Raw genomic sequence first — 16856 nt, 5'->3', positions numbered from 1 at the left:
GCCTTTTAACTTTAGAAGAAGAAATACAATGAACATTTTCTTAACCTTTAAAACACGTCAAGGGCATAAATCAAAACATACTGAATTGCCTCCAGGAGAAAAGAACATTTCTTTAACACAAATGCCATGGCAATTCTGTAGACAAGAGGTCATTTTCTTCAGAAATGTTCAGAATGGGTATATTTCCTTTAAAGTATTTTACAAACAACAACAACAAAAAAAACCTTACATGTCATGCTGGGTGGCTGGCAACTCAAGATCTGAGAAAAACAAAATAGAAACATAACCAGGAAAAGGTTATTTTAGAGATTCCCAGGAAAGGTTGCTGAACTTGTAAGAAATAAAAGTAACGATGTCCTCCCAGCAGTATTCAGAACAGTAAACAGTGCTTTGCTTCTAGAAAGTAGTTAAGTTTCATTTTCATCTCCTGATTTTTAGGCATTTTTGACCACAGGACCTCCACACTCATGATCATCTGTCTCTTTGTACACACATTGGATAAATCTCCTCTTTAGACCAAGCATGTCCTCTTCTTAAAGTGACTGCCTTAGATTGTGACCTTAAACAAGGTCACAAATGAAAACAGAGAAAACTGTACCCTTATGTAATGGCTTCAATTTGCAGATAAGGAAATTGAAAGGTAAAAAGATTTGTCCTAATTCAGCCCTCAGCTGATGGAGAATCATAGCTAGAATTTGGATTTCTTGACACTCAGTGTGATGGTTTTTTCATTATATCCTTTTGGGCCATACTTTAAAAAAGAATTATACCCAAACACCAGGGTAAACCCTTTCTTGTTTTGAGACACAATATATTGTTCTTTCTTTTATTTATTTTTTTCTCATTTAGAAAGTGGTTCGTAAAATGTCTGATCTTTTGACATCCAACGATTCTTGAATAGATTTTGCTACAATTTTACTTTAACACCTGAAAGGGAGAAGAAAAAAAATATTTTCTCTTGGGAAAAACAACAATGAAACAATAACAACGACAAAAATCATTAAACTGAGAGACTAGGATAGGAATGATGAAAAATAAAATAAATATTTGTGACTACATTTTTTTGCTGCAATAAAACACCCTTAGAGATAAATGGCAGCTTTTCCATGGTAGGTTTATTATAAAGACACAATTTCATCCCAAATAGCTTTCAGATTCAGCTGTGGTGCAGAGACCTTCTGCTTTAATAAAGGACATTTGAGGTTGAATATATTTAAGTTGGAGTTATCTCAGAATCCAAAAAGTGGTACATTAAGCTCATTAGCTCATAGTGAAAAAAAAAGTGGTTAAGGCAGTTCCATAAAACAAGACAATCCAAATGTGAGATAAAAGTGATTAAATACCTCCTCGTTAGATTCTAAAATATGGTACGGCTGTGGGTATTAATTCTAGCAGTTGGCAATGATGTGTAGTAATTCAACACTATTCCATGAAATAATTTTTTTTTTGAGTATGTAGATTCTTGTGCAAGGATTTCTAGTTACTTGAGTCAAAACTTTATTGAAACTATTTCTTAGGTGGGAAAAGAAAGTCTATTTTTATCTAGTGTTTCATTCCAAGAGCTATTTCCACATCAAACTGTCTGTAGTGGAAATAAATCTAGGAATTTTAAGATTGCATCTATACTTAAGTAAGCCTTAGATTCAAGAGAGTAAAAGAGTGAATAGTTTCAAAAATATTTTTCTTTAAATATCTAATTAGGTAGAGCAAGAGATATCAAAATTAAATTAGTTAGGCAAATGTTCCCATTTTCTATTTTACTTGGCTGTGTAGTAGATGTGCCCTGAGTGTAGTAGCTTGAGGGACTGTGAAAATATCTTATTGTTCTAATACTCGTGTGTGTGTTAACAATTGTATTTTAAAAAGTGTGACCACTTTTGAAACATTCAACATAATCAGCTCAAAAAAGGGTTGAGATTCCATGGTGAGAAGCCTGTATGTGAGAATCAGTAGCTTTGCTCTTGTTTTGGCTCTGCTGTAGTTAGCTTTGTGGTAGTACTGACCTGTAGTCACTACATTATGCTGCAGTTGTATCTAACCCCCAGACCTCAATGACTTCCACCAAAGGTTGTAAGTCTTGCTTGCATTTTATATTAGGGATGGTTGGCTCTAGCTCTTTTCTACATCTTCTTCATGCTGAGATCCAGCCTTAAGGAGCAGTCCCTATCTGGGTATGCTGGCACTTCTTGTGGCAGCAGTAAAATGAGTAAGTCACATGACTAAACCTGACTTGAAAGAGGAGGGTGCATAGTTTTCTCACAGAAGATCAACTGATAATTGAGAAAAATATACAATATAACACAGATTGGGGGAGGGGGTCACAAATATATAGGGGTGGGAAAAAGTAAGTTTACCGTGCCATTGTGACATTTCGAGTTAATAAAGCTACTGTAATAATCAACCTGCATGTCTTTTTCCATATGAACAACTGCATACTGACTCTTGCCCAACCTTGGACTCTTTCTTCCCTTATGTGCCCCAAATACATTCATTCTCCCTTGAATAAAAGTCCTAGCATAAGACTCACATTCTGAAACTTGAAAGTCCCTGTAGTCCAATGTAGATGTGGTTTCTTTTGCTCTAGAAATCTATTGAACTAAAAAGACAACTTACATGCCCTTCATGCATTCAACAAACAATGGTAGAAGAGGGATAGAACTGCAATAAGCAATCCTATTCAGAAAGAACTGAAGACCTTAAGGGACAATTGTCTGTAGCAATTCTGAAATCCTGCCGCACAGATGTTACAAGGGCCCACTACCCTAGTTCTGAGGAATAATCTTTGATTAAAGTCCAGTTGAAGTTCTTAGCTCTATCCTGTGGGAGTTCCCTAATTTCCTATTATCTTTCTTGATCCATATAAAGAAGACACTGTGAGTCTCCCATTAGAGGTTAAAAAGCTTTCTCCATCTGCTCTGTTTGTAGAAGTTTGAAGCCCTAAAGATCATATTAAGTCTTGAATACACACAGACTATTTTAATCCAAGCTAAGGATTCTTTTGGTCGTACAGCCCATTCAAAACATAAATTGTCTAAACCCATTGGATTCCATTTAGCTCCAAGTGTGAAGAGATACGCACATGATCATTCTCCAGCCTAGCCTCTTTGTCTTCCTCTAGACTTAATATCAGACGTGATCTTATTCTGCTTCTATGAGAGAGCATATCCTTAGTCCCTTTTCCATAAGGCATTCGTTCAAATAAAATATTTACTAAGCATCCATCCACGTAGCAGATGGTAATAAACTAACTAGTTCTGGAGTGGAAAATATTCAATTATTTTTCAAACTTTTTGACTATGTTTATGAGAAAGTCTGTTTGGTACTCTTTGACTTTTCTCATCATTCTGATATTGGCTAACACTAATCAAAATAAAGCAAGCTTGATCTAAAACAGTCTGTGGGAAATAGTTCTTAATTAGAATATAATAGTGTCTTTTCATTTGTTTTTATAATTACTATCTATCTGTGCCAAATAAGACTGATTTTCTATTGATCTAAAATTATGTAACATACATTTCTTTTAAAATATATTTATTTAAATTAAAAAGGTAAGACAAAGGAAAATATTAAGTAAGTAACAAATAATACAGAAATTATTGAAGTTTAAGAAACCTTGCTTAGAATGTATCTCAAACCCAGTGTGGTTCTCAGCAAAAGTGGCTTGCCTTCCAGGAGAAATCTAATTTTTTTTGACACACAATGGCTTATTTATTCCCCACAACAACCAACCATAGGACTCTATCATTCACCCCATTTTATAGACCAGGAAACTGAGGAACAGTGAGACTAAGAACCTTGCTCATAGCTGCTCATCTGCAAATTGGTGGAGCTGAGATTGAACCTAGAGATTCTATCTCCAAATATCTGCATATTTATGCTCTGTCTGAATTGATCAGGGTGCACCAAGCTGTTGGCAATTAGAAGTCCCTGACTCCCAGTGAATGGATTCCTGTATGTTTGTCCAGGTCTCTGTCACCTTCGACTAGAACCAGCTGAGCAGCTGAAAATTCTGTCTTTTGGAATTTGGTTTCAAAGCATCTATGACTGAGCTGAGATAAATTCAAGTTTAATCTTGAAGGCCTAATGAACTTGCAGAAGTACCTCAGATATTTCCTCATTTCTGTTAGTGAGATAGAGTGTGAGACTTATCACAATTTGACTTTTTGTGTGAACATTTTAGATGTAATACTATATGAGTTGGGTAAGCAGGAACCAGGAGTGCTAGAAATTCTACAATCCATGTAAATATTTCTACTCCAAAAGAATTATCCACTAGTCATTCATATAAGTGAATCCTCTGTGGGGTTTTTTTGTCTTCATGAAAGTTTTTAAAGAAAAATTCATATACTGTAGTTTAATTATATAGCTTAAGGCACTCTTACAAATAAATACACCTATGCACCACTACCTAGAACAGTATAGAGAACATGCCCACTATCTCAGAAATTCCCTCATGTTCTCCCAGTCTTTCTTTCCCTCAGAATTAACCACTGATTTCTCTCACCACAGATTAGTTTTCTTTCTTTTGAACTTCATATAAATGAAATTATTTATTGCACACTCTTTCATGATCTTTCATTGTTTACCATTATGTCTGTGAGATTCATTCATGTGATTGTATGCAGCAATGGCTTGTTCATTTTCATGGCTATTGCATTTTTTTGTATAAATACAGCACAAATTACCATTTTGGTAGTATTGAGATTGTGCTTTATTTTCTCTTGGGGCTGCTACAAACATTCCTGCACAAGACTTTTGTGAACATACATGCTGCTTTTCATTGAGTACATATATCTGAGAGTAGAACTGTTGGGTCATAGAGTAGGCATATGTTCAGCTTTAGTAAAACTTTTAGTTATACAGTTTTCCAAAATGATTTTACCAATTTACAATACCATTAGCATTGCACGAAAATTTCATTCCACTATATTCTCATGTTATATTGTTGAGTTTGGAGCCTTTAAAACATTTTTATATGTGAATATATTTAATTTTAAGCACCTGTACTGAGATTCCATTTGTTTATAAACCATAGTATATTTGCAAGGTTTTAATATAGTGATATTTTTTCTGGAATTCAACTATTACATAAATGTAGGGAAGGCTGTAACCAATTTTATTTTAAACTTTATCCAGAGATGTTCAGTCTATCGGAAAAATCATATTATTGACAGTAACATCAATCATGGCCATTGGCTCTTTAATAAAGCCAACACACCCATATCAGTCTGCATTTTAACTGCCAAATTCACAATGCTTTCCTGTGGAAAATGACTAGATAAGTCACTATTCATTATGTGTACTAATGTTTATTTCTGTGCTTATTTGAGCATTTATTTACTGAAATACATATTTTATTATAAACTCTCATTCTTGTATTGTTCTTTATATTATACTTAGCACATTATAACAATACTTGTAATTATGATGTATACATAGATTATAGATATTTATATTTCAGAATACTAAAGTGGACTTCACAAATATTTTTATAAAATATTTTTGATATGTTGGTTTGATATGGCTGAGAACCACTACTTCAACCTCCTTTTAAATTGTAAATTATTTGAGAGTGGAGAAATGGAGGAAAGAACTGGAATGTGCAAAGGAGTCTTGTGACTCAGTGTTTTAGGGGAGGAGGTTTGCAGTTTATTGGTAATCACAACACTCATCCACTCCACTCATTTTCAGGCCGTGGCTGTTCCTGCCACACTTAACCCGCTTCCCGATCTCTCCAAAGGAACACACGACAGTGTACACACAGTAGCATTAGTAGTCCCTCTACAGCTAGGATAACTGTTATCTACTCAGCAATCTGACTTGAAACACATCTTTTTTTTCTTTTTTTTATTTGTGTCTTAAAGTTTTTTATTTATTTTTATTTTTTTATTATTATTTTTAATCTTATTTTTATTAATTTTAATGCAGTGACATTGATAAATCAGGGTACATATGTTCCGAGAAAACATCTCCAGATTATTTTGACCTTTGATTGTGCTGCATACCCCTCACTCAAAGTCAAATCATCCTCCGTCACCTTCTATCTGGTTTTCTTTGTGCCCTTACCCTCCCCCAACTCCCTCCATCTCCTTCCTCACCCCCTCCCCACTCCTCCCTCCCACCTCCTGTTATATCACATTCTTGTCCATGTCTCTGAATCTCATTTTTATGTCCCATCTATGCATGTGTTCATATAGTTCTCAGTTTTTTCTGATTTACTTATTTCACTCCATATAATGTTATCAAGGTCCATCCATGTTATTGTAAATGATCCGATGTCATCATTTCTTATGGCTGAGTAGTATTCCATACTATATATGTACCAAAGCTTTTTAATCCACTCGTCCTCTGACAGACACTTGGGCTGTTTCCAGATCTTCGCTATTGTGAACAATGCTGCTATAAACATGGGGGTGCATTTCTCCTTCTGGAACCATTCTATGGTATCCTTGGGGTTTATTTCTAAAAGTGGGATGGCTGGGTCAACAGACAGTTCGATTTTCAATTTTTTGAGGAATCTCCATACTGTTTTCCACAGTGGCTGCACCAGTCTGCATTCCCACCCGCAGTGTAGGAGGGTTCCCTTTTCTCCACATCCTCGCCAGCACTTATTCTGTGTTGTTTGCTTGATGAGTGCCATTCTGACCCGTGTGAGGTGATATCTCATTGTGGTTTTAATTTGCATTTCTCTAATGATTAGTGATGTTGAGCATTTTTTCATATGTCTATTGGACATCTGTATATTCTCTTTGGAGAAGTGTCTATTCATTTCTTTTGCCCATTTTTTGATTGGACTGTTTGTCTTTCTGGTGTTGAGATTTACAAGTTCTCTATAAATTTTGGTTATTAAACCCTTATCAGACATACTGTCAAATAAGTTCTCCCATTGTGTAGTTTATCTTTTTATTCTGTTCTTATTGTCTTTGGCTGTGCAAAAGCTTTTTAGTTTGATATAGTCCCATTTGTTTATCTTGTCTTTTATTTCCCTTGCCCGTGCAGATAAATCAGCAAATATATCCCTGCAAGAGATGTTGGAGAGTTTACTGCCTATGTTTTCTTCTAAGATGCTTATGGTTTCACGCCTTACATTTAAGTCTTTTATCCATTTTGAGTTTATTTTCGTGAATGGTGTAAGTTGGTGGTCTAGTTTCATTTTTTTGCAGGTAGCTGTCCAATATTCCCAACACCATTTTTTGAAGAGGCTGTCTTTAGTCCATTGTATTTCCTTACCTCCTTTGTCAAATATCAGTTGTCCATAGAGCTGTGGGTTTATTTCTGGGTTCTCCGTTCTGTTCCATTGATCTATGTGCCTGTTCTTATGCCAGTACCAGGCTGTTTTGAGTACAATGGCCCTGTAGTATAGCTTGATATCAGGAAGTGTGATACCTCCCCCTTTATTCTTCTTTTTTAAGATTGCTGAGGCTATTCATGTTCTCTTTTGGTTCCATATAAATTTTTGGAATATGTGATCTATATCTTTAAAGTATGTCATTGTTATTTTAATTGGTATTGCACTGAATTTATAAATTACTTTGGGTAATATAGACATTTTAATGATGTTTATTCTTCCTAACCATGAGCATGGTATATGCTTACACTTGTTTGTATCTTTCTTGATTTCTTTTATCAATGCTTTGTAACTTTCTGAGTACAAGTCTTTAGTCTCCTTGGTTAAATGTACTCCTAGGTACTTTATTTTTTTTCGTTGTAATAGTGAAGGGGATTGTTTCCTTAATTTCTCTTTCCGACTGTTCATTGTTGGTGTATAAAAATGCCTCTGATTTCCGAGTATTAATTTTATATCCTGCCACCTTGCTGAATTCATTTATCAGGTCCAGTAGTTTTTTGACTGAGACTTTAGGATTTTCTATATACAATATCATATCATCTGCAAATAATGATAGCTTTACTTCTTCTTTTCCAACTTGAATGCCTTTTATTTCTTCTTCTTGTCTGATTGCTGTGGCTAGGACTTCCAGGACTATGTTGAATAAGAGTGGTGAAAGGGGGCACCCCTGCCTTGTTCCTGATCTTAAAAGGATTGCTTTTAATTTTTGTCCATTGAGTATGATGTTGGCTGTGGGTTTGTCATAGATGGCTTTTATCATGCTGAGATATGTTCCTGTATCACTACTCTGCTGAGAGTTTTGATCATGAATGGGTGCTGGATTTTATCAAATGCTTTTTCTGCATCTACTGAAATTATCATGTGGTTTTTCTCCTTCCTTTCGTTTATGTGATGAATAACATTGATAGATTTGAAAATATTGTACCAGCCTTGCCTCCCCAGAATAAATCCCACTTGATCATGGTGTATGATTTTTCCATATATTGTTGGATCCGGTTTGCTAATATTTTTGTTGAGGATTTTAGCATCTATATTCATCAGATATATTGGCCTATAATTTTCTTTCTTTGTGTTGTCTTTGCCTGGTTTTGGAATCAGAATTATGCTCGCCTCATAAAAGGAGCTTGGAAGTCTTCCTTCCTCTTGAATTTTTTGAAATAGCTTGAGAAGGATAGGAGTTAGTTCTTCTTTGAATATATGGTAGAATTCACTTGTGAAGCCATCAGGACCAGGACTTTTCTTTGTTGGGAGTTTTTTGATAACTGTTTTGATCTCATTTGTTGTAATTGGTCTGTTTAGGTTTTCTGATTCTTCCAGATTGATTTTTGGAAGATTGTATGTTTCAAGAAATTTGTCCATTTCATCTAGGTTGTCTAGTTTTTTGGCATACAGTTCTTCATAGTATTTTCTTACAATCCTTTGTATTTCTGTTGTGTCAGTTGTTATTTCACCCCTCTCATTTCTAATTTTATTTATTTGAGTCCTCTCTCTTTTTTTCTTGGTGAGTCTAGTTAAAGGTTCATCAATCTTGTTTACTTTTTCAAAAAACCAGCTCCTAGTTTCATTGATCCTCTGTATTGTTTCTGTAGTCTCTATGTCATTTATTTCTGCTCTGATCTTTATTATTTCCTTCCTTCTACTACATTTAGGCTTTACTTGCTGTTCTTTTTCTAGTTCTTTTAGATATAGGGTTAAGTTGTTTATTTGAGCTTTATCTAGCTTCTTAAAGTGTGCCTGTAGTGCTATAAACTTCCTTCTCAGTACTGCTTTTGCTGTGTCCCATAAATTTTGAGTTGTTGTATGCTCATTATCATTTGTTTCTAGAAATTTTTTTATTTCTTCTTTGATCTCATTCTTAATCCATTCGTTATTTAACAACCTGCTATTTAGTTTCCATGTTTTTGAGAATTTTTGAGGTTTTCTGTTGTGGTTGATTTCTAGTTTCATGCCATTGTGATCAGAGAAAGTGCTTGATATGATTTCAATCTTCTTAAATTTGTTGAGATCACTTTTGTGCCCTAACATGTGGTCTATCCTAGAGAATATACCATGAGCACTTGAAAAGAATGTATATTCTGCTGCTTTAGGGTGAAAGGTTCTGTAGATATCTATTAAATCGAGTTGATCTAGTGTGTCCTTTAAGTCTGCTATTTCTTTGTTAATTTTCTTTCTTGAGGATCTATCTAGTGATGTTAGTGGGGTATTAAAATCCCCTACTATTATAGTGTTGCTGTTGATCTTGCTCTTTATATCCATCAAAGTCTGCTTTATATATTTAGGTACTCCTATATTAGGTGTGTAGATATTTATAATAGCTATATCTTCCTGTTGAATTGCTCCCTTTATCATTATGTAGTGTCCTTCTTGATCTCTTCCTATATTCTTTGTTTTAAAGTCCATTTTATCTGATATAAGTATTGCTACCCAGTGTTTTTTTTTTTCATTTCCATTTGCATGAAATATTTTTTTCCATCCTTTTACCTTCAAACCATGTGCATCTTTTGTTTTAAGGTGTGTCTCTTGTAGACAGCATATGTACGGGTCCTGTTTTCTTATCCATGCAGTTATCTTATGTCTTTTGATTGGATCATTAAACCATTTCCATTTAAGGTTATTATTGATATGTAGTTGTTTATTGCCATTTTATTTCTTAAAGCTGTATTCCTCTTTTGCTATATTATTTTCCCACTTTGATCTGTTTACACCATGCCCCTTAACATTTCCTGCAGCATTGGTTTGTTTGTAATGAATTCCTTGAGGTTTTTTTTTTTTGTCTGGGAAACTTTTTATTTCTCCTTCAATTTTAAATGATAGCTTTGCTGGATAAAGTAGTCTTGGTTGTAGGTTCTTGTTCTGCATTACTTTGAATATTTCTTGCCATTCCCTTCTGGCTTCAAGTGTTTCTGTTGAGAAGTCTGATGCCATCTTTATGGGGGTTCCTTTGTAGGTGATAGCCTTTTTTTCTCTCACAGCTTTTAATATTTTCTCTTTATCACTTAGCTTTGGTATTTTAATTATGATGTGTCTTGGTGTAGGTTTCTTTGGGTTCCTTTTTAGTGGAGTTCTCTGTGCTTCTTGAATTTGTGAGAGTTTCTCCTGCATTAATTTAGGGAAATTTTCAGCTATGATATAATTGAACAAAGTCTCTATCCCTTGTTCTTTCTCTTCTTGTTCAGGAACCCCTATGATGCAGATGTTATTTCTCTTTATGTTGTCAAAGAGCTCTCTAAGAGTTGCCTCAGACCTTTTGAGTCTCTTTTCTTCCTTCTTCTCTGCTTTCATGCCTTCATTTATCTTGTCCTCCAACTCACTGATTCGATCTTCAGCTCTATCCATCCTGTTTTTAATTCCTTCCATTGTGCTCTTCATTTCTGATATTGTATTTGTCAGCTCTGACTGATTCTTTTTTAATATTTCAATATCCTTTTTTATACTTGCTATTTCTATATTTAGGTGTTCGTGATGACCATCCATTGTTGTTCTAAGATCCCTAAGCATTCTTACAATCATTATTTTAAACTCTGCATCCGGAAGTTTGATTATTTTCATATCACTCAGTTCATCTCCTGAAGGTCTCTCTTGTGGTCTCATTTGGATTGCACTTCTTTGTCTTCTCATTGTGTCTGGGTGTCTGGGTGTTTTCTTTGTAGAACTGGTTGAGTCTAGGCTTGGTGTTGTCTGCCTCTGGTTTTTACTTGTGTTGTTTCTAGGTTTTCTTGTGTTGGCATCAGCTATTATTTGTAATCCACTTTAGGATTTGGACCACTTTGAAGTCTTGATTTGTTTGTTTTCTTAACAGGTGATTGTCTTGTTTGCTGATTTCAGCAGGGGGCTTATTTGAAACTGTATCCAGGAATGTGGTGGGTGTGACCTGAGGCTCTGAAGTCCTCTTCTGCCAGTTAATCTCTCTGGGGGCAGGTTGCTTTCTCAGCTTCAGTAGACGGAGGTGTATCTCAGATCTCCATGGAGACCTGAGTTACTGCCCCTCCTCCCCACTTCTTGTTTTCAGTTGTGTCTTGTTGCGCTGATTGGAGCTGGAGAGATGTCTATATCTCTGTGACCTGGAAGTACTTTTGTATTTTGCTTTGTGGAAGGATCAGCCCCTCCCCCAGTTATGGCCACCTCCAGCACTGAATGAGTCAGCTTTTTATGTCATCACCTATATTCCTCTCCCCCTCACCATCCGTCTCTCTCTCTCTCTCTCCTTTCTTTTCGGAAGACAAGTGGGCCCTTTCAACACACCTCATTCCCTGGTCACCAGGCAAGTGGCTGTGAGCAGTATTTAATGCTCTTTTCCTTGGAGTGAGAGCCCAGCCTCACCCCCCCCATTCCTGTAAGCAGGGGAGATTCAGGCGCTCCCTACTAGGTTTGTTGTGGCTTCTTCTTTGCTCTTTGGTTTTTGAAAACTGTTCTTGTAGTCCAGATTTGGTTTTTCATGCTGATTGTTCATAAATTAGTTTATAATCCAGTTTGGTGGTGTGAGCTGGGAGTCTGTGCATCTGCCTACTCCACTGCCATCTTCAGGACTCTGAAACACATTTTTAAACACTCATTTTTATGCTGCCAAAATGGTATCTTATAGAAACAGCATTTTGTAAAACTAGGAACATGGTCCATTGTAATCTCAGGACTTGTCTCGGGAGATCATAGATAGAAGTGCTTCTGCATAGCTCTTTTCCAATAACAATTCTGAAGAAACACTTTCACTTTAAAAAAATGAACAAACTCATACTAAATATTCTTTTTTTTTTTAATAAATTTTTATTAATGGTAATGGGATGACATTAATAAATCAGGGTACATATATTCAAAGAAAACATGTCCAGGTTATTTTGTCATTAAATTATGTTGCGTACCCCTCGCCCAAAGTCAGATTGTCCTCCGCCACCCTCTATCTAGTTCTCTGTGCCCCTCCCCCTCCTCTAACTCTCTCCCTCCCTCCCTCCCATGTCCTCCCTCCCCCCACCCCTGGTAACCACCACACTCTTGTCCATGTCTCTTAGTCTCATTTTTATTATCCACCAATGTATGGAATCATGTAGTTCTTTTTTTTTTTCTGATTTACTTATTTCACTCCTTATAATGTTATCAAGATCCCACCATTTTGCTGTAAATGATCTGATGTCATCATTTCTTATGGCTGAGTAGTATTCCATAGTGTATATGTGCCACATCTTCTTTATCCAGTCTTCTATTGAAGGGCTTTTTAGTTGTTTCCATGTCTTGGCCACTGTGCACAGTGCTGCAATGAACATGGGGCTACATGTGTCTTCACGTATCAATGTTTCTGAGGTTTTGGGGTATATACCCAGTAGAGGGATTGCTGGGTCATAAGGTAGTTCTATTTGCAGTTTTTTGAGGAACCACCATACTTTCCTCCATAATGGTTGTACTACTTTACAGTCCCACCAACAGTGAATGAGGGTTCCTTTTTCTCCACAGCCTCTCCAACATTTGCTATTACCCGTCTTGTTGATAATAGCTAATCTAACAGGGGTGAGGTGGTATCTCATTGTAGTTTTGATTTGCATTTCTCTAATAACTAATGAAGCTGAGCATCTTTTCATATATCTGTTGGCCATTTGTATCTCTTCCTGGGAGAAGTGTCTGTTCATGTCCTCTTCCCATTTTTTTATGGCATTGTTTGTTTGTTTGTTGTTGAGTTTTATGAGTTCTTTGTAAATTTTGGATATTAGGCCCTTATCTGAGCTGTTGTTTGAAAATATCATTTCCCATTTAGTTGGCTGTCTGTTTATTTTGATATCAGTTTCTCTTGCTGAGCAAAAACTTTTTATTCTGATGTAGTCCCATTCATTTATCTTTGCCTTCACTTCTCTTGCCATTGGAGTCAAGTTCATAAAATGTTCTTTAAAACCCAGGTCCATGATTTTAGTACCTATGTCTTCTTCTATGTACTTTATTGTTTCAGGTCTTATATTTAGGTCTTTGATCCATTTTGAATTAATTTTAGTACACGGGGACAGGCTGTAGTCGAGTTTCATTCTTTTGCATGTGGCTTTCCAGTTTTCCCAACACCATTTGTTGAAGAGGCTTTCTTTTCTCTATTGTGTGTTGTTGGCCCCTTTATCAAAGATTATTTGACCATATATATGTGGTTTTATTTCTGGGCTTTCTATTCTGTCCTATTGGTCTGAGTGTCTATTTTTCTGCCAATACCATGCTGTTTTGATTATCGTGGCCCTATAATATAGTTTAAAGTCAGGTATTGTAATGCCCCCAGCTTCATTCTTTTTCCTTAGGATTGTTTTGGCTATTTGGGGTTTTTTATAGTTCCATATAAATCTGATGATTTTTTGTTCCATTTCTTTAAAAAATCTCATAGGGATTTTGATGGGAATTGCATTAAATTTGTATATTGCTTTGGGTAATATGGCCATTTTGATTATATTTATTCTTCCTATCCAAGAACAAGGAATATTTTTCCATCTCATTGTATCTTTTTCGATTTCCCTTAACAATGCTTTGTAATTTTCATTATATAGGTCCTTTACATTCTTTGTTATGTTTATTCCTAGGTATTTTATTTTTTTTGTTGAAATCGTGAAGGGGATTATTTTTTTGAGTTCGTTTTCTAATATTTCATTGTTGGCATATAGAAAGGCTATGGACTTTTGTATGTTAATTTTGTATCCTGCGACCTTACTGTATTGGTTTATTGTTTCTAATAATCTTTTTGTGGAGTCCTTCGGGTTTTCGATGTATAGGATCATATCATCAGCAAAAAGTGATAGCTTTACTTCTTCTTTTCCGATATGGATGCCTTTTATTTCTTTGTCTTGTCTGATTGCTCTGGCCAGAACTTCTAGCACCACGTTAAATAAGAGTGGAGAGAGTGGACAACCCTGTCTTGTTCCTGATTTAAGGTAGAAAGTCCTCAGTTTTATGCCGTTTAATAGGATGTTGGCTGATGGTTTATCATATATGGCCTTTATCATGTTGAGATATTTTCCTTTTATACCCATTTTGTTGAGAGTCTTAAACATAAAATTGTGTTGTATTTTATCAAAAGCCTTTTCTGCATCTATTGATAAGATCATGTGGTTTTTGTTCTTTGTTTTGTTGATATGGTGTATTACGTTAACTGTTTTGCGTATGTTGAACCATCCTTGAGATTCTGGGATGAATCCCACTTGATCATGATGTATTATTTTTTTAATATGTTGTTGTATTCGGTTTGCCAGTATTTTGTTTAGTATTTTAGCATCTGTATTCATTAGAGATATTGGTCTGTAGTTTTCTTTCTTTGTGCCATCCTTGCCTGGTTTTGGTATGAGGGTTATGTTGGCCTCATAAAATGTGTTTGGAAGTATTGCTTCTTCTTCAATTTTTTGGAAGACTTTGAGTAGAATAGGAACCAAGTCTTCTTTGAATGTTTGATAGAATTCACTAGTATAATCGTCTGGGCCTGGACTTTTATTTTTGGGGAGGTTTTTAATAGTTTTTTCTATTTCCTACCTGCTGATTGGTCTGTTTAGGCTTTCTGCTTCTTCATGACTCAGTCTAGGAAGGTTGTATTGTTCTAGGAATTTATCCATTTCTTCTAGATTGTTGTATTTGGTGGCATATAATTTTTCATAGTATTCTACAATAATTCTTTGTATATCTATGATGTCTGTGGTGATCTCTCCTCTTTCATTTTGGATTTTATTTATTTGAGTCCTGTGCCTTTTTTCCTTGGTGAGTCTTGCCAAGGGTTTGTCAATTTTGTTGATCTTTTCAAAGAACCAGCTCCTTGTTTTATTGATTTTTTCTATAGTTTTTCTGTTCTCTATTTCATTTATTTCTGCTCTGATTTTTATTATCTCCTTTCTTCGACTGGTTTTGGGTTGTCTTTGTTCTTCTTTTTCTAGTTCCTTAAGGTGTGAAGTTAAGTGGTTTACTTCGGCTCTCTCTTGTTTGTTCATATAGGCCTGAAGTGATATGAACTTTCCTCTTATTACTGCTTTTGCTGCATCCCAGAGATTCTGATATGTCGTATTTTCATTTTCATTTGTCTGTATATATCTTTTGATCTCTGCGCTTATTTCTTCTTTGACCCATTCATTTTTTAGAAGTATGTTGTTTAGTTTCCACATTTTTGTGGGTTTTTCCCCCTCTTTTTTGCAGTTGAATTCTAGTTTCAAGGCTTTATGATCAGAAAATATGCTTGGTACAATTTCAATTTTTCTAAATTTGCTGATATTGTCTTTGTGGCCCAACATATGGTCAATTCTTGAGAATGTTCCATGTACACTAGAAAAAAATGTATACTCTGTCGCTTTGGGATGAAGTGTCTTGTAGATGTCTATCATATCCAGGTGTTCTAGTATTTCGTTTAAGGCCACTATATCTTTATTGATTCTCTGTTTGGATGACCGATCTAGAGCCGTCAGCGGTGTATTGAGGTCTCCAAGTATGATTGTATTTTTGTTAGTTTTTGTTTTAAGGTCAATAAGTAGCTGTCTTATATATTTTGGTGCTCCTTGGTTTGGTGCATATATATTAAGGATTGTTATGTCTTCTTGATTCAACTTCCCCTTAATCATTATGAAATGACCATTTTTGTCTCTGAGTACTTTTTCTGTCTTGTAGTCAACATTATTAGATATGAGTATTGCTACACCTGGTTTTTTTTGGGTGTTGTTTGCTTGGAGTATTGTTTTCCAGCCTTTCACTTTGAATTTGTTTTTATCCTTGTTGCTTAGATGTGTTTCTTGTAGGCAGCATATAGTTGGATTTTCTTTTTTAATCCATTCTGCTACTCTGTGTCTTTTTATTGGTAAGTTTAATCCATTTACATTTAGTGTAATTATTGACACTTGTGGGTTCCCTACTGCCATTTTATAAATTGCTTTCTGTTAGTTTTGTATCTAGTTTGATTCTTCTCTTTTGTTTTTCTATCATTTGTTTTTGTTTGTTTGTGTTCCATACTTCTTTCTTCTGTTGCTACCTTTTTTAAGTCAAGTGTTTTTGTGGTGGTTTTTTCAAGGGTGGTTACCATTAAGTAATGAAAAGGGTACCTACCATATTCATTGTAGTACCCTATCTTATAAGTATTTCTGCACTTCATCGTCCTTTGCTACTGTTAATCTCCATCCTCTCCCCCCTTTTTTTCCTTTGTTGTCACAGTTTAAGTTTGGTTTTATTGTGTTCTTGGTGGAGCTGTTACTTGTGGTGTTGTTTTCTTTTGTTCTTTGAATCTGGTTGGAAAACCCCCTTTAGTATTTCCTGGAGTGGGGGCTTTCTGTTGATAAATTCTCTCATCTTTTCTGTATTTGTGAATGTTTTTATATCTCCTTCATACTTGAAGGATAGCTTTGATGGGTATAGTATTCTTGGCTGAAAGTTCCTCTCTTTCAGGGCTTTAAATATTGGGGTCCACTCTCTTCTAGCTTGTAGAGTTTCTGCTGAGAAATCTGATGATAATCTAATAGGCCTTCCTTTATATGTTGTACTCTTCTTTTCCCTGGGTGCCTTGAGAATTTTTTCTTTGTCATTGGTTTGTGTC

This window comes from Saccopteryx bilineata, chromosome 5 (assembly GCF_036850765.1).
Source record: "Saccopteryx bilineata isolate mSacBil1 chromosome 5, mSacBil1_pri_phased_curated, whole genome shotgun sequence".
Lineage (NCBI taxonomy): Eukaryota > Metazoa > Chordata > Mammalia > Chiroptera > Emballonuridae > Saccopteryx > Saccopteryx bilineata.
The sequence above is the reverse complement of the archived record's forward strand: the minus strand, read 5'-3'. Positions refer to the sequence as shown.